Source organism: Saccopteryx bilineata, chromosome 3 (assembly GCF_036850765.1).
Source record: "Saccopteryx bilineata isolate mSacBil1 chromosome 3, mSacBil1_pri_phased_curated, whole genome shotgun sequence".
In the NCBI taxonomy this organism is placed as follows: Eukaryota; Metazoa; Chordata; class Mammalia; order Chiroptera; family Emballonuridae; genus Saccopteryx; species Saccopteryx bilineata.
The window spans coordinates 52832190-52850957 of record NC_089492.1 but is presented as its reverse complement, the minus strand read 5'-3'; the positions used below and the strand labels follow the sequence as shown (position 1 = coordinate 52850957).

The following is an 18768-nucleotide window of genomic DNA, read 5'->3' as shown; positions in this document are numbered from 1 at the left end:
AGGAAAGTCTCCCACAACAAAGAATTATCCAATCTAACGTGTCAACAGAGCCAAGGTTGAGACACTATGTCTATCAACAATAGATAAAGGGACAAACAAATTATGACATATCTGCACTACACCATAGAATTCTGCTCAGCAATATAGCAGAACAAACTACCAATTCAGGCAACAGTATGTGTGAATCTCAAAAAAATTACTCTGAGTGAAAAAAGAAAACAAAATAAGTTCTTACTCTATGGTTCAATTTAAATAAAATTCTACAAACTAGTCTGTGGTGACAGAAAACAAATTAGTGGTTGCCAAATATGAGGGAGGGGAACAAGAAAGAGAAAAGAGGTGGGAGGCAAGGATTACAAAAGGGTTTAAGGAAACACATGATGAATACGTTCATATTCTTGTTTTACAGTGATAATTTCATGAATATACACATATCTCAAAATTTATCTAGTTGTATACTTTAAATAAGTAGTTTACTGTAAGTCAATTAATTATACCTTAATAAAGTTATTAAAACCATATATGTGGAAGAAAACAGAAAATGATCATAAAAAAGTAATTACACTAATTCACCACAGTGATTAATGAAAGAAGAGGATTAAATTTAATAATGAAAAACAAATATACATTTTCCCATCATTGATTAAGTAAGATTGGAAACCAGGAATATATAGGCCTGAGTTATGGTCCTAATTCTAGTGTCATAGTTGTAAATAACTGTACTTGTAAAGTCTGATAGCTGGATTTCACACTTTCAATCCTTATACTTTTGAGGATATATCTCTCTCTTCTTTACTGCCTACAGACTATTTTTATAGGTTTTGGTGCTTTTTAGAGTAACTGAATCAGTCTACTGTTATAACATTCAATTTATATAATGGCAGCCAACTACAAAGAAAATTGTGTAGGTTGCTCTTGCCTCTGGCTGATGGACTTCCTCTTCTCAGTCACACCAACTAAGGCCAAGGGCATTTAACAATAACCAAACTTAGATTAGCTGTCCTAAATTCTCTTTATACTATCTGTGGGTCTGGCAAGACAAAGGCTCTAGTAAAAGCTGAGACCAGGTGATCTTAGATGGAGATGGGCTCTCAGTTAAAAAAAATAACTTTGGGAATTGATTGAAAATAGTTTAGAGTCTGAATAGAGAAACTGGGGCTGGAGGAAAAACCTTAAGAAAACATGGGGTTCATTGTTTGAGTGTAAAGGTACTGGATTATCGAACCCACTGGGAAGGGAAGAAGAGAGGTGAGGAGTAGAGAGGGGAAGCAGTCAGCCAAGGGAAACTAAGAAGTGTGTCTGGAGAAATAACACAAGTACCAGACATGAAAGAAGAAAAAGAAAGAATAAAAAGGGGTGATGGAAAGGGTCTAAAGAGGGGCAAATGTAAGGTGATGGAAAATCACCATGGCTTTGGGTGATGAGTATACAACATAATCAACTGTTCAAATGCTATAGAAATGTTTACCTGAAACCTGTATAGTCTTATTGATCAATGTCACCCTGTTAAACTTAATTTTCTAAACAAATAAATAAATAATAAAATTAAAGCTTGACCAGGTGGTGGTGCAGTGGATAGAGCATCGGACTGGGATGTGGAGGACCCAGGTTGCAGGAACCCGAGGTCGCAGGTTTCAGTGAGGGCATATCTGGATTGAGTGTGGGCTCACCAGCTTCAGCAAGCGGTCACTGGCTTGAGCATGGGATCATAGACATGATCTCATGGTTTCTGGCTTAAACCCAAGGTCACTGGCTTGGGCAAGGGGTCACTTGCTCTACTGTAGCTCCCCCCATCAAGGCACATATGAGAAAGCAATTACTGAACAACTAAGAAGTTGCAACAAAGAATTGATGCTTCTCATCCCTCTCCCTTTCTGTCTCTCTACCCCATCTGTCCCTCTCTCTGTCAAAATAATAATAATAATTATTATTATTGATTAAAGAAAAAAAAGAATGAATAATTTAGAGCAGTGGTAGTCAACCTGGTCCCTACCGCCCACTAGTCAGCGGTCCAGCTTTCATGGTGGGCGGTAGTGGAGCAACCAAAGTATAAATAAAAAGATTTGACTATAGTTAGTTGTTCTATAAAGATTTATTTTGCCAAACTTAGCGAAAATCTGAAATAAATTACTTGGTAAGTAATTATTATTATACGCTTTAACTTGCTTTAACTCTGCTTTATAAATTTTATAAAGTTACTTCCCTACTTTATAAATCACCATTACTGTGGAACCGGTAGGCAGTTAGAAAATTTTACTACTAACAGAGATACAAAAGTGGGCGGTAGGTATAAAAAGGTTGACTACCCCTGGTTTAGAGCATCAGTTTTCCAATTTATATGCCACAAGGGTTTTTTTTTTTAAAGAGTATTATTTTTTTTTAATTTTATTTATTTATTCATTTTAGAGAGGAGAGGGAGAGACAGAGAGAGGAGAGACAGAGAGAGAGAAGGGGGGGAGGAGCTGGAAGCATCAACTCCCATATGTGCCTTGACCAGGCAAGCCCAGGGTTTCGAACCAGTGACCTCAGCATTTCCAGGTCAACGCTTTATCCACTGTGCCACCACAGGTCAGTCTCACAAGGGTTTTAAAACATGCAATACTTGCCTATTTAGTCAGGACTACTAACCTCTTTTCCCTTAGATTGTCATATAAAAAAATAACAACAGTCAATACAATAGCCATCCAGTGTGAATAAATCAAAATCACACCTATTTTTTGTTAGGTCAGCAAAAAATGTATTTTTTGGTGTGCTGCAGAATTTTAGTAATTAGGTTTTGTGTGCTATGAGATAAAAAAATGTTGAAAATCACTAATTTAGAGTTTCTCCTCATGAACACACCTCTGGGTCACTGATCAAGCCCAAGACACCATGAATTAATGGACTCAATGTTTTATCATATCTTAGCTATAGATTCTGTCTTCCACAAGTCTCCAGTGTGAAAATCAAGAAAGAAGCTGGGGAAAACTGTTCCTTGGCTGCAGTTCTGCCAGAGTTTCTCAAGTTACTTTAACCATTTGACACCATGTTAAACAACAGAAAAACTCCAATTGATGCAAGTCTCTCCTCTGAGATTGGCCATTTTAAGTTAACTTTTTCATCTGATAATTACAAATTTTGGTTTTAAATTCTTCACGTGAACACTTTGGTCCATTGATAAATAGGGAAAAAAGAATTGAGACTTGGCAGAAATACAGATTAGCTATAGATTACAAACAGAACAATCTGTCACTTTCAGGGAACGAAACCAGCACAAAGAACATTAAGGAGCAGTTTTAATTGCACTGCCTAGATGGCAGGAAGAGATCAAAGAAACATGCTCTTCGCCCTGTGAAGAAAATGAAGGAAAATTACTCTTGGAAGAAGAGTCTTACATAAAATTAACATGGCCATGTTTATCCTTGTTTTTGATACAGCTTTCTTTGTACTGAAAAACAAACAGAAACTAGCCGAGCACCGGGTGTCATTGCTCCACTTCACTGGCAGAAAAAAGCTTCCTTGGACACCAAGAGTTCAGTAGATGAACTCCTTCTCCATTCAGCTATCTTTTGTTATACTTAGTCTCGTTAAATTGTCACTCAAATGCTTCAATTTGTATTGCTTTATTTATTTTTATATTTTGCCTTCTGAATTAGATTTCTTTTCCTTGAAGATAGTTTTATGTGTGTATTATGTACATAAGTGTGTACACACATGCATGCATTCTCATTATTCTCATTATTCTCATTATTCACAGTAGTTGTGTTCTAAAAAGTCACTTATGAATACTAAATTAGTGGATACTGTCTGCAATTGCTCCTCGGAGACATAAAGTAAGGTTCTTGCGAGTCTGGTCACAACATTTTTAACAACTGGTCAATACACAATCTTGTTTTATGTGTGTTTCTGTTTGAACAATCCTTATTTAATATATTGTTGATTCATTAACTTGAACTCATGGACAATGGCACAGTAACTCATGCCTGAACAAAGCTCCTCTAACACACATACTACCTCCTTACAGCCTTCTTGTGTTTAAGAATATTAGACAGCATTTCAGCCCTATTCTTATTTTAAACAGTGAAATCACCAACAAAACTGTGGCACTAGATTGAGCAAGAAAAGGCCACCCGTGTACAATTAATTTGAAGGCTGAAGCAAAAAGGCAGAGCTTTGCCTGGTTGCTCTGCAGCTGGGAACAGGCCAGTCAGGCAACTCAATTTTTCCCTGCTCCGTGCATGTCCACAAATCACTGGGAAAATGCAGCAAGTATTCATCTAGAGTTTACAAAGAAATTTTAGCAAATATGCAAATTTGCAAATACAAGTCTGTGATTACAGTAAGCCCTCACTTAATGTTGTTGACAGGTTCTTGGACATGCATCAGAACGACTATACTGAAACCAATTTTACCATAGGCTAATTGATACAAACAAGAATTCAGTTCCTATAGCATCTATCAACATTAGAACGAAAGGGCATTGAATTAAAATTTTACATATACATAGGGGAGAGGAGGGGCAATAAAAAGAAGAGATCTAGAGCACGGAAAGCCTTACTCACTGAAGGGCCTAGCAGTGATGAGGCCAAGCTCAGCAAGAGCCATTGCTGCCTTGAGGCAGGATTGCCACCTGCATGAGAATGTGTTCTAGGGCGTCCACCCACTGGAGTGCACAAGGAGACTGTGGGTGCAGACAGCAGCTTAGATAATGCTTTCTGCCTCGCCTATCTCAGACTCCCTTTCTGATCCCTGCCAACAGAAGAAGTTCCCAATCCTTTCCTGCTCTCCAGAGCCCAACTCCCAGTAAAGCATCTGTTAGTTTCTCAAGATTCAAACAGGGAGTCTGTAAAAAGGTCTGAGCCTGACATCCCTCTTTTTACCACGAGTATAGGAGAGCCCAGGCATGTCCTGTTGTTGTGTTGACAGTAGACTTCCAGGTAAATGTCAAATGTCATCCTACAAACATAAGCTGAACTGCTTCCATACATGGCCTCATTTAATCCAAATATTCTTTTTCTTTTTAGTAAAATAAAATGCATGCCAAGTATCTCCAAAGCACATACAGCATAAGTCTTCTATAATCCCCTGCCACACCACACCAGAAGGAGCTCCTGAATTACCTCCTATTCATATCGCCATTGCATAAATGAGAAAACTGAGTCCCAGGAAGACTGTGCACTGAGACCTGATAAGTGGTACCAAGGCTGCTATAAGCCCACTGCAGGGTACACTCTTAATCAGGAAAGAATCCTGAAGGTAGGGTGACCATCAAAACTGGTGACTTACATAAGACATCAATTTTGGCTATTTTGAAACATTTTATACATGATTTTGATGTTTATTTTTTTACAGAGACTAAAGCATAGAAACTCCCACATTGGATAACATTTGGCTGAATTTAAATAGCACGAACATGCAGACATCTTGAGGTCATATTATTATTTGGATTTTTTCCTTGTTAACCCGATCACCACCCTAAAATTCCAAAGCTTTTAGAATGCAGTAGGAAAATTTTTTAATTCTTAAAAAATTGTTCTGTCATTTTATGAGTTCATCAGCATTTATTAATATTCTAAAAGGGTTGGCTTGCTCCCACTACTTATCAGATGCTCTTTTATACTGTATAACCTCTATTAATTCACAAAGGGGAAGGAACGTATAAAGGAAATTTGCTTATAGGACTTTTATTTTGAAGAAAAAGAGCTCAAATCAATTCAACTCTGTTTGCAAAGAAACACTTCAAAGCCTTTAAGAAAGTCCCTCCCTTTAATTCAGTTTGTTAGACTTGTTCTCCTATTTAAAAGTAAAAAAGATGAAAGAAAGTTAGTCCTCCATAAATTTTTCCTCCTGTTATGCCCAGAAGTTCAGTACAATACATTTTTGCTTAGTAATTCTAACAGAAAAAGACAGGCAAAAGCCAATAATGAGCAGAGCTGCAAACTGCCATTGTTTTAAGTGGGTCTCCAGACATACCTTAACATCAGGATCCATATCAGGTCCAAATACATGTTCATCACAATCCCATGGTGTCTCATGATTGGGTTATTTGACTTTTCATGAAAGTACCCCAGAAGGTGTTATGGAAATATTTTTATAATTAATACAATGCTTCTTCTCTGGGAAATCATTTCAAAGCAAAGGTTAAGTTTTTATTTTCAGTTTTCTTAAAATTGCAACCATTTACATAAACCACATCTCATGGATACTTAGGATTGTAAATTTTGCCTGCAAAAACAAAGAGAACCTCTCTGTGTCTTACTTCTAGTTTAGGATAAGCTTCTAGTATCCTAAACATGTTGTTCTTTAATTTTTTTACATTACTAGATTAAAAATCCCTCTGACTGATTGAGAAGCGTTTGAATATTACAAAAGGATGCTCTTCTGGATCTACAAAACCTCAAGGCCTATCTGTTCTATGGTGTTGTGGGCCTGCGTATTATTTCCTCAAGGTGCCATTTTTTGGAATAAAGATAGAACTTTTCACTCATGTTCCCAGTCATTGACCCAATGCAGAATCAGAAGTTTTTTTAAGAGTAAATTAACATTCCTATTATTAGATGAAATGGCAGTAAAATACAAAATTCCTTCAAAAAACATACAAATAGTTTTCTGAAATAATTGAAAAGGAGGGATTGGGGAGTTATTGCTTAATAAGCACAGACTTCCTGATTGGGATGTTGAAAAAAAGTCCAGAAAATAGACAGTGGTAATGATTATACATCATGAATGTACTTAATGATGGCTTGAACATTTAAAATGGTTAAAATAATAAATTTTATATCAAGTTTTACCACAATAAAAAATTAATAAACAAATGAACAAGAGCTTTATATTAAAATGATAAATAATTTAAAGCTGAGAAATAAGCAGAAGAATGATACAATGTTTCTAGTGGACAAATCACTATATTAGATATCAAAAATCTAATAAAATGAAATTACTGACACAGTAATTCCACTTTATTCAATTTATTCTAAGGACATGATTTAAAAGGTACACAAAATATATATGCAGAAGAGCATTTATGATAACATTGTACATAATAGCAAATTTTAAAAAAATGTTTGGACGCACTAAATGTCCAACAATATTAGTTTAATAAATTCTGTTTAAAGTTAGTAAATAATTTACCCTTACCTCCTGGCCATGCCTCACTGAGTATCTTCCTCCTCTGACTGTACATTAAATTTCAGCATTCCTCTGCTGCTTTTCAAGTCTGTCTTTCAATTACCAATGATTCTCTCAACAACTACTTACTGATACTTTCTTAGTGTCAGGATGACAGGAGGTGCTGGGAATAAAACTTTCAACAACTCAGACAAAATCCTTTCTCTTATGAAGTTTATAAACTTTGGGAAGAACACAAAGAAGGAAATCAACAATTATCACATGACAAGTGTTAGGATATGGGATGGCCTGTAAGTGTGTTGGTCAGGTCCCCAAACCAGATCCAGGTGCATCTGGGATGACTTACTCATAGAAGTTATGTCATCAGTATGAGTAGCAACTAAGTAGGGGAAGAGCATAAGGGGAAAAGAAAAATGTTCCGGGCAGAGATAACATGTGAAAGGACTCAGAGATAAAAGAGACAAAATATATTTATTTATTTTTTATTTATTTTTTTTATTTATTCATTTTAGAGAGGAGAGAGAGAGACAGAGAGAGAGGAGAGAGAGACAGGGGGGAGGAGCTGGAAGCATCAACTCCCATATGTGCCTTGACCAGGCAAGCCCAGGGTTTCAAACCGGCGACCTCAGCATTTCCAGGTCGACGCTTTATCCACTGCGCCACCACAGGTCAGGCCGACAAAATATATTTAAAAAACAGTAATTCTTTCAAAATAGCAGAAGCGTTGAGATGCCAGCAAAAGATACCTAGACATACATCTGTGACCACATAGCTTCAAGTCAGACTCAACTCAGAATAAGTACCTTGTTAACTCACCTGCTGGTGTCTCCACAGGAATAGGCTATAAGGACACCAGTTTCACATACCCCATGCTAAGCTTACCATCTACATCCCTCTTTCCAACTCTGGTTCTTCTGTTTGAGCTCTCAATCACAATGAATAATGCCACCAGAAACCCAGAAGTCACATATAGTTTCTCAATCCCTTTACTCTCCCAGTGCCTTTGGAGTGGGATTCTGTGGGGAAGATAAGGTGAACTCAGGATTGGGCACAGAGGAAAGTTGAGCTGCAGTGGCATAGACCCAATAACAGCCTCGTGGAGCCCATAGGGAATGTAGCTGAATGGTCTGAGAAGAATGTTCCAGGTTCGGTTGATTTTTTGTGGCTCCACTTCAGTCAGTGGCTGGATAAAAGCTGCCCAGTAGAGAGGGCCTTGGGAAGTGGTTCAGAGTGGCTGACAGCCCTTTCTGCAGTGGGACAAGTCCTTTTATGGGAGATGCACATGCCTATCTTCATGCCCATTACAAACACAATGAAAGAAAGTCTTTTTCCTATTCCCTAAGTATTTTTTGAATCAACCTTGTTTCTCTCTATTTCTACTTTCCAAATGCTATAAGGCCTTTCCCCTAGTGTCATTTTCACACTCTGGGGCTCTGTCAACCCTTCTCCACACTTCAATCTCACTCTAGTAATCTTTCCAAGCCAAAATCTGATTGTAATTTTCCTGTTCAAAACCTTTCACAGCTTCTCACTGCACTTAGGGTATAATCTGAACAGCCAATCACATTATTAGGGTACTTATGTCATGTTTAATCTAGACTCAGACATGTAGTTACCCACCTCCCCAACTCACTGGGCATGATCATACTGTCCTCTCCTTGATTTTCTGAACCCCAAATGTCCTTTTCTTCACAGAGCCTTAACAACCTCCCTCTGCTCTTGGTCTGGTTAATTCTGACTTATCTTTTAAGTCTCAGCTTAAATACCCCTCCTTTCAAAAAGCTATGGCTCTATTATACACCTGTACTTTTATGTCACTGTGTGGTGTATTATAGTTCCTGTTTTCTTTCTCACTAAACTATCAGCTTCAACATGGCAGGAACTCTGTCAATCTTGCTACTGTTGACAAAGCAGCACAGAAATACTGTGCTTCACTTAGAATGCAGACCCTAGTGCTGCATTACACAGGCAGGCAGTGCATGGCTGTCCTGAAAACATGCTCAAGATGCATTCATTGTGCAGTGAGAAAAGCACATTCCCACATAAAATTTATGGTATTATCCCATTCTGTAGAGGAAAATGCTCTCAGGGGGGAAAAAAATCTCAAAGGACAAATACCAACAAGATAACTGAAATAGTCAACTTATTTACTGAAAGGAGTGAGGTTATCAGTCTTGTTGGGTTTTTTTGTTTATCTGTGCTTTCTGAAATTATGGGAAGCACAAGCATTTTTTTCTACTTTAATAGTAATATAGAAAAACAAAAAAGACTTTTACAGAAAAGTAATTTAGGAAATTCAAGATTTTGAGTTGCAAAATACCTTATTTCAGAATGTATAAGCTTTGCCAAGAACAGACTTCGGGGTTAATTTGTTAAATCTACTAAAATAAGAGAATTTACTCAACTCCTGACTCTTGAGTTAAAAGATTGGAATTCTCAAAGTTCATTGTTACATTTTGCTTCTATTAAAAAAAGGAAAATATTGCTGCTTCCCTAGAAACAGGCTTTGTTTTTCAATGTTGGTGTTATCTGCACTAAATTTTTCCTCTTTTCATTAAATCTGTGTATTTTGGAAGAATGCTTTAAGTACTATCAGAAAGCACTTCACCTCCAAGTTATTTTTCTTGCACTGACTGACTAGGTCTCAGAATATTCCCAACTGTAACAAGGCAAGACCAAGCATATCACAGCCCTTCTCACTATGTGGATCTATTGTTAGGGCCATTGGGATGTTAATCAGGATGAGGCAATCGTATATTTAGTCTACATTTGTGCTTGTTCAATGCCAACATCTAAATTTCAAGAATAGCATGATTTATCAGTTGTGTGTGAAAACCGCTTCACAACACATAGATGCTCTTTGCTCTTTTTCCAGATCCTCTCAGAAATCTCAGCTTTCTGGTTTTTCACCTCTCCCCACCCTCTGATGGAAAAGAGCAGGTTTTTAGGCAGCAACTACTTTGGCGGGATGGGAGGAGGGTGGGAGGGGGTCTTGTAGCTACTGACTACAGAAGATTGAAAAGGTTGACCAAATACTCACTAGCACCATTAACTCATTAACCCTCTCGTCAGCTTATCTTGGCACCTAAATGAGAATGGTGCTTTTAAAACTGTAACAGAAACCCAGCTAAGTTTTGAAAAGGACAAATAAAAGGGGGTGTAGGCAATGAGCTAAAAGAAAAGGTCCATGAAAGCTGACTTACCTCTTAAGAGTAGCAAAATGTGAGACTTAGAAAAGAAACAGCAAAGGTAAGTGGTGAACATTCTTTTTGTAATTTCCCCAAGCTTCTTATAGAAGTTGTTTTTAATCAGGTGGTTTGTAATAGTCTGTAGGCCCTCCTGTATCACTCAGGTTAGGGGAGGAGAGTCAAGAACTGGTCACTAAAGTGAGCAGTGTCCATGTATGAATTAACTCATTAGTCATAACAGCCCGGGGAGGGGGGTGTTGCTATCCTCATCTAATGAACACATATTCATAGAAGTTCAGCAATGTGCCCTGAGCCCTGCAATTAGACAACTAAGGCCAGGTCCTTACTCTTCTTTTTCTGTATCCATGGAGTCAGTAAAGGAGCTCTCAGACTTTACACCTCATCTTTTCTGCAGCCTCATTCTCTCCACCACCTTCTCAGAGGATTTAAACACCACCTGAGTATGAACCTCTGAACTCAATCTGCTATCTTTAACTGCTCACTTAATTACATTCCACTGAGATGTATGTTCACTAATGTCACATGCTTCAAATCAGACCCTCTGGTTGGGCAAATAAGTTTGTAAAATTTGGGTTATTTGATTTTGCTCACTTTTATTGTTAAAAATGGCCACTGCCCACGTGAATGGCCAGGTGAAACTGCTAATTATCTTCTTGCTTGGGAAGAGGCTTTGTTATGCTAATGTGTGCTAGAGAAGGGGTTTTGCACCAAAAAGTTTGTGAAGAAGGAGGAGGAAGAAGGCATAGAAGGCAGACAAGATGACAGGGTGCTGAAGGAGAAGCCAGTTTGTGCAGAGATGAAAAGGGAGAAGGTGTGCAGATGGGGAACAGAGGTGAGGGCTCTTGCAAGCTCAGCTGAGGCTGGTGGGGAGCCTTTGATTCTAGGAAAACACAAATGTGTCAGTAGATTTATGAGCGCTGAATGAGTGGGTTTTGGTGCCCTGTGTGTTTGTTTTTACTCACCTGATGGTGCGAGGGTAGAACAAAGAAATGGTCCACCATTTCTTGGCTCCATTGCTTCTTTACCATCTGACGAAATCTAATGTGAACCTGCATCCGCACCTGCCTGGCCGTGATGGCCGCAGCTGCTGGCCATACACCTTCCTAGTATTCCCTTTCTCTGGAATACCAGCTCAGTTCTTCTGGTTAATAGTCCAGGAATCTTGCAGTCTGCTCTAATCCATCTTTTTCTCAACCCCCACCTCGATCCAAGGAAGAATTCCTGTTGCTCCTTCCTTCATAATACATCCAATATCTGAACACTTCTCCCATCTCCACTCTCTAACTCTCTACGCTGGTCTAGCACACCTTGGCTTTAAAAGCTCCAACCCTGCCACCTGTCTGTTCTCCACACACCAGTCTCTGGCTGCTCTCCAGTAGCCCCCATCTCGTTCGGGTGAAAGCCAAAGTCCTTGCACTGGCTCCAGAAGCTTCCCCATATCTACCTTGGGACCTCATTTCTAACCCCAGTGACTCTAGTATCACTGGCCTCCCTGCTGTTCTTCACATGCACAAGGGGCACTAGGGACTTTGCACTCAGATATCTCCTTCATTCCCTGAGTATTTACTAAAATGTTGTTCAGTGAGGTCTTCCCACTAGCTTTTTTTAAAATTGCTTCATCAGTCACATACATACACTTTACCACCCCTCTAGCATGCACACCCCACACAGCATTGGATGCCACTTGCTGTACTAGACAGTTTACTCCCCACTTTTACATAACAGAATGGAAGCTCTCAGAAGACAAGAAGTGCTTATTGTTTTGCTCTCTGGACCACTGCTTCATTGGAAGAGACTTTGGAGCATAGCAAGCATTCAATACAGAGTTGTTGGGGAAAAAAAAGGATGAATATATTTGTATATCTCTAACCTTGCATATTTAAATGGAATTTGCCATTGAATAGCTTCTAAAGGACTTCTGGTCAAGATGGTGGGTAAGTAAACACTGTACTTACCTCCTCCCAGACCACATTAAAATTACAACTAAACAACAGAATGTCTATCATCAAGAACCACCTGACATTAGCTGAACAGAAGTCCTATAACTAAGGATACACAGAAGAAGCCACATCAAGACTGATAGGAGGGGTGAAGACACAAAATTAATAGGCCCCACACTCATGATGTGGCTGTTAAGAAATGGAAGGGATATCTTGGATGCAGAGGTTCCCCACACCAAGGAGGAAGGTAACCCAGCCCCACACCAGGTACCCCAGCCCAGAGATCCAGTGCCAGGAAGAAAAGGCCCCATTACTTTGGGTTGTGAAAACCAGCAGGGACTGTGGCTGAGTAAAATGGAGAGCTGCTGGAGTTTCAGACATTCCTCTTAAGGGGCCTGTGCACAGACTTACACACAAACTCACTTCTCTGAGATCCAGCACTGGGGCAGCAGCTGGATAAGAGCAAGAGACATACAAGGAGGAATTGAATTGTCTAATTGTCTGTCTTTCATGTGAGAGCTTAGAGGAGCAACTTTCTCCCAGATAGAAGTGCTGGCAGGGATGGGCTTCAATTTTTGGATCATATTGTTGCAAAATGTAAGGTAGGAGCCAAGACTCTGCTGTGGGCAGTATGAACATGTTGGTCAAAAAAGTTTGTAAATATGATATATATGTTTGCTCGCTTATAGTTTGCATTGGATGTGGGGGACAGGCTGTAAGCAGGCAGGATCCTTATAGCCTAAGGCTTAGTTTTAAGACTAAGCCTTTCCCACCCTTTTTGATGTGGGGTGGTGCACTCTTATGAGGAATCCCATTATGCCTCAGATAAGTGACTTTATATCAGAGATTTCCTTGTTTGTATATTGGATTAAAGGTTTTGATTTCTACATTATAAAATGGGGCAGACCTGGAGCTTGCTCTCTCTAGGTTCCTGAGATTAGCATTAGAGAGGAGAGCAGAGAAAGGCCATGTGGAGGAGAGGAGAAGCAGTCAAGATGGCGGAGTGCTGAAGGAGAAGCCAGTTTGTGCAGAGAGAAGGAGATGGGGAACAGAGGTGAATAAGACTGGTGAATTAGAAACCTTTGATTCCAGGAAACTCAGATAAGTTAGTGGCTTTGGGAGCCCTGAATGGAAAGGGAAGTATTTTCCCACTGTATGTATTTCTTGCCCCCCAAGTGTAAGATGAAATGTAATGGCCCACCAGTTCTTGGCTCCGTTGTTTCATTACTGTCTGTCCGAATCAAATGGCAAACCTGCATGGGCTAGGCAGCTGTAATGGTGGCTGTGCCTACTGGCCATACATTTGGCATAGTCTCTGACAGGATTTGGACAAGTTGAGTATGGAGCCGCCACCACCTTTGAGTGGTGGAGCAGAGGACTGGCTGCTGTTATGGTTCCCCATGGCTGTCTTTTTGGAGGCTGTGGGCTGGCTGACTTTTACAGCCATGCATGAGGAAACCAAGAGCTCTGTGGAAGAGGCTGCCTGGGACCTGCAAACCGAGCAGTAGAAGGAGCTGGAGCAAACACCAGACCAGGTTTGCAAAATTCGCTTGGAAATGGAGAAGCCTCTGGATAAGGAATCACAGGTCTGTAGTTGCAGCATGCCCTGGAAGTTGTGGAGAGCCAGCTGCGGTAGGAGGCTGGGGCTGAGGCCAGGTCTGGGGCTGAAAGGCCCGCAGAGCAGAAGGCGGTGGGAGCTGGCATTTCCAATACCTCTTTGGAGGATGGGAAAAATTGGTCTGGAGTTGCGATCTGCAGTCTCCAGAAGGTGAAAGCCCAGCAGCAATGAGTACCTACTATGCCCCTGGTAGGTCTGCAATTTTGGAACATAGGGGTGAATGCCATCATGCTCTCCAGAGCATAGATGGAAATGCTGACTGCCATTGCCACGTGCTCTTCTTTTGGACAGTGTAAGACCTGCCAGGATGGCAGGGATGAGAGGGATGGCTGACGCCCCATGTGTGTGGACTGATTCCTGGACTATGACCATAGTGGGCACTGGCTCCTTTGTTGGATGGACTTATGGATTTTGGACAATGTGAAATACCCTGATGGGAGAGGGGAAAAGCTTGGCTGGAGTCCCTTCCCCTGTCCCAGGAAGCTTTTCTCATGGCCAGAAAGAAGTCCAAGGACATTTTGCACTTTTGGCAAAGTGCTCAGAGACTGGTGAAGTGTATCTTTGTAATTGTTGAAGTTGTATGATTTGTCATGTTGTTGTAATTTGTGTGATGTGCCTAATTTTCTTGTGCAGAAATACCTGTGAAGGAATAGATTGTGAAGCAAGCAAAAGGGGTAGAATGCACGGACCAGGTGGCTGTGATGGTGGCCGTGGCTACTGACCACACAAGACACTTCGTCATTTTCTCCAGCAACCTCCATAATCCTGTAGCCAGCTTTGTAGTGGTCTAGCCCAGTTGCCAGATGCAGGTTTGGGTTCTGGACAGAACATTGTGTGTTTTCTGACCTGATTGTGGCTCAGCTTGGCACTGGCTGCTGCTGCTGTATCCAATGCAGTCTTAGCTCCATGGAGGAGCTCAGGACTGCCCTTCAGCTGTACTTGGGCTGGTCCTGGAAAAGCTACTTGTAGCAACATTGCCTGAAGATATAAGAAAAGGCTCTAATCCTCATGGTTTTCTACGGGAATTGCTGACATGTGCAGCTAGAGTTTTTGCTGTTTTCTTGTTTTTATGGAGAAGTTTGATTGATTAATATCTGGCATTATGTGGAAGGAAAGAAAAAATGTGCTGTATAACTTTCTAAATTAGTTGTAGAAAAATGTAAAGTACTTGAAAGATTTAGCTCTTACAAAAAAAGAGTATGAAGATTTAGAGGCGTTAAAGGATTCCAGCTTTGAGAAGGAATCAACAGAAGCTCAAAGTTTGGAATCAGTCTGTGAATAGCTGAGCAGTTTCAAATCTGACTTTAAGGATGAAATACTCTTTCCAGAAAATGAGTTAAAGAAAGAGAAATTTAATTAATCTGGAAACATTGAATTAATGGTGGGTATTTTAAAAAATATATAGTTCTTAGAAGATGAATCAAAATCATTCAAATCACAAGTAGCAGAAGCCAAAATACCTTTCAAAATATTTCAAATGAATGGAGACTAATTTAAAATAGCTATAAAATATGCTTTAAGTAAAAATTCCCAACTTCACAAAAGCCAGCAACAGCTTTTACAAGACACTAAAGAATTGGAAGAACAAGCAAGTGAACTTAATAAACAAAAAATAACATTTGAAGACTCTAAAATATATGCAAAACAAGTTCTCTGTGATAAAGAAACCAGATCAAGTCCCTAATTCAACGGTTGCTAAAATTGCAAGATTGGGCTGCTCTGCTTTGAGAAGACTTAATGGATGATAACTTGGATTTGGAAAGGAAGAGTGGTCCAGAAAATGGTGCACTCTAAGATAGTCAACCAAAAGGAGCTTTGAAGAAGCTGAATCATGTTGCTAAGTTAAAGACTTCCTGAAAAACTTTACACGGAGAAAGAAAACAAATATATACTCATGAAACTGAAGTAGATAAAACAAAGGAAGAACTTACAGAGTGTACTTAAAATTTCCAGACTGAACTAGCATCTTTGCAATCAGAAAATGAACATCTTGAAAATGAGAATCGCCCTGGCCGGTTGGCTCAGCGGTAGAGCGTCAGAGCCTGGTGTGTGTGTGTGTGTGGGGGGGGGGGGCGGGTTCGATTCCGGCCAGGTCACATAGGAGAAGCGCCCATTTGCTTCTCCACCCCCGACCCCCTCCTTCCTCTCTGTCTCTCTCTTCCCCTCCCGCAGCCAAGGCTCCATTGGAGCAAAGATGGCCCGGGCGCTGGGGATGGCTCCTTGGCCTCTGCCCCAGATGTTAGAGTGGCTCTGGTCGTGGCAAAGCGACGCCCCAGAGGGGCAGAGCATCGCCCCCTGGTGGGCAGAGCATCACCCCTGGTGGGCGTGCCCGGTGGATCCCAGTCGGGCGCATGCGGGAGTCTGTCTGACTGTCTCTCCCTGTTTCCAGCTTCAGAAAAGAAGAAAAAAAAAAAGAAAAAAGAAAATGAGAATCAAAAGCTTGAGCAGACTTTAGGTAATCAAGAAAATGAAATGATACTTCACAAGAAATTAACAGTAGAAGGAAATTACTAGTTAGAGAAAAAGGAAATACTTTCTAAAGCAGATGAAAAGATAGATCAGCCAAACAGCTGAAGAGCTGGACACTTAGAGAAAGCAAGCCAAAGGTCTCGAAGAAGGATTGAAGAGAACCATCATTCTTATCAAGGGCAGATTATTTCCCCTAAGAAAAAATAACATGACAATTGGTTGGCAGCTCAGACTGCTGGTAAAAAACCTCAATGATTTAAAGAAAGAGAATTCTTACTTCAGACAAAAATTAACTGAAACAGTTTAAATTTTAATGTTTAAAAAAAGATCCTTATGCATTTGATGTTCCAAATACAGCACTTGGCAAAAAGCATTCGCTATATGGTCCCTCATCACTGGGTCAACCTCATCTGAAACAAAAACTTTTCCCTCCAGAAGAGTTGGAGGACTCACTCAGATGCTCACCTTTACTTCCAGGGGAAGGAGGAAGAGGCTCAAGAAGCCCAAGGTATCCTTGGACCATCAGATTACTAATAAAGGAGGAGAATCAAGTTTTCCTTCCTCTTCTTTTTCTCCTTCTTCTTTAAAAGAAATGAAGATATTTTTATAATTCCTTCAGGCTATGAAAGGTTATCACTTTATGTAAACAGAAGACTATAAAATTATACAAAATATTGTAAAAAAAATTGTATACACCAAAGAGTTGAATTAAACTGGAATGGTCTTATTCTGAAAATTTTGCTACTTCTATAACACAGACTTCAGCTTCCAACCTCAACTGAGTAATTCTTACTAGCCCTAGCCTTCCATAGTAGACAAGTATTAAACTGTACTCAGTACATAAAGTAAATATTTCCAAGCATTGGACAAGAGGAAGCAGAAGGTGATAATCCTAGAGAAAAGGGAAATACTCAAAATGAGCCTCAATTTAGCCTGGCTTTTAGTCCAGGGACATACTCCAGCCTACAGCAAAAGGAGGTAGAACCCAAATAGAGAGCTCTGATCTTTATAACTTGTAGAAATAGATATTGGAGTTCAGGTAAAGCAGCTAGAATTTGTGGGAAAAGGTGCTAGGGAGAAGGATGGCAGAAGTCTGAGTGGGTGTGCCCCATGGTCCTGGGCTGAAGCCAAGACTGCACAGTACAGAGAACATTCTAATAAGCCCTGCAGAGAAGAGCTGCTTCAGGCTGAGAGCTCCACAGGGGTTCTCAGGTCACTCGGGGCTGAGAGATGTTGGATTCCTGTCCATTCGGAGTAGACAGATTTTGCTAGCAATGTAGGCATTGAACTCACACTGGGAAGGTCATACCTTCAGAGTGAAGAACATGCCCTAGAATAAGTCATGTTCATTAAAACTAAGGATGAAAGGACTAAGGACAGAACAGAAATAGACCCATCTGGTAAGATCAAGATAATCCACTAGTAATTTAACTGCTTGTTAGAATAAAACTCAATAGACATGATCAAACACCTCCTGAACATCAGCATACAATGAAAAATTACTGGATATGCAAAGAATCAGGAAAATGTGACCTATGATTTAGAAATGATGTCCTCTGTGTATATCCATTTTAGTAAAGAAACTGAAAAGTTGTTTGAGACAGTAAAATAGCCAGGGTGTTTTCTGTTCTATAAAGAATTTGCAAAAATCTATTAAATACATGTATAAATGTATATATAAAGTGCTATACTTTTTATCATTAATTATAACCATTATGAATTTTAATGTGATGCTGAAAGGTTTCAACTTTACAATCATTTTATTTTACTTTATTTATTCATTTTAAAGAGAGAGGAGAGAGAAAGAGAGAAGAGGGGGAAGAGCAGGAAGCATCAACTCCCATATGTGCCTTGACCAGGCAAGCCAAGGGTTTCAAACCAGCAACCTCAGCATTCTAGGTCGACGTTTTATTCATGGTGCCACCACAAGTCAGGCCTTACAATTATTTTTGAACTTACAACCAATTGTGTCTTACTCAAGGAGGAGTAACTTTAACATAATTGTGAGTTTTAAATGCCCTAAATATTTTCTGCCTTTGGACAAATTGTTTGCTAAGAATTCTACATAAAGTGTAATCATAAAATTTACCTTAGACACCTACCTTCATATGTTTTTGTCATAAAATAGGTTCTGATGTCTGGATGGATGTATGACTTGAGGAGACCACCCCAGGATGGAGTGTGAAAAGCATGAAGCTGAAGATTTGAACTCAGGAAAAGAAGGTTCCATGATGGATGATGCCATCTAGACAAACAAAATGATGCCACGAGAGCTGAGCCCTCACGTCTTTTTAGAGCTTGCCCTTACACTACACACCCTTCCTCTCCCAACCCATGAGATTAAAACTTCAAAAACATAGATGAAGAACTCAATATATGAATTGAAAATAAGCCTGACCTGTGGTGGCATGGTGGATGGAGCATT

The 18768-nt window shown here is 39.8% G+C and overlaps 1 pseudogene; it reads left to right on the top strand.

Annotated features, from left to right (window-relative positions):
* Positions 1 to 13812: 13812 nt before the first annotated feature.
* On the top strand, positions 13813 to 17601 carry LOC136329772 (melanoma inhibitory activity protein 2-like; annotated as a pseudogene).
* Positions 17602 to 18768: the final 1167 nt, after the last annotated feature.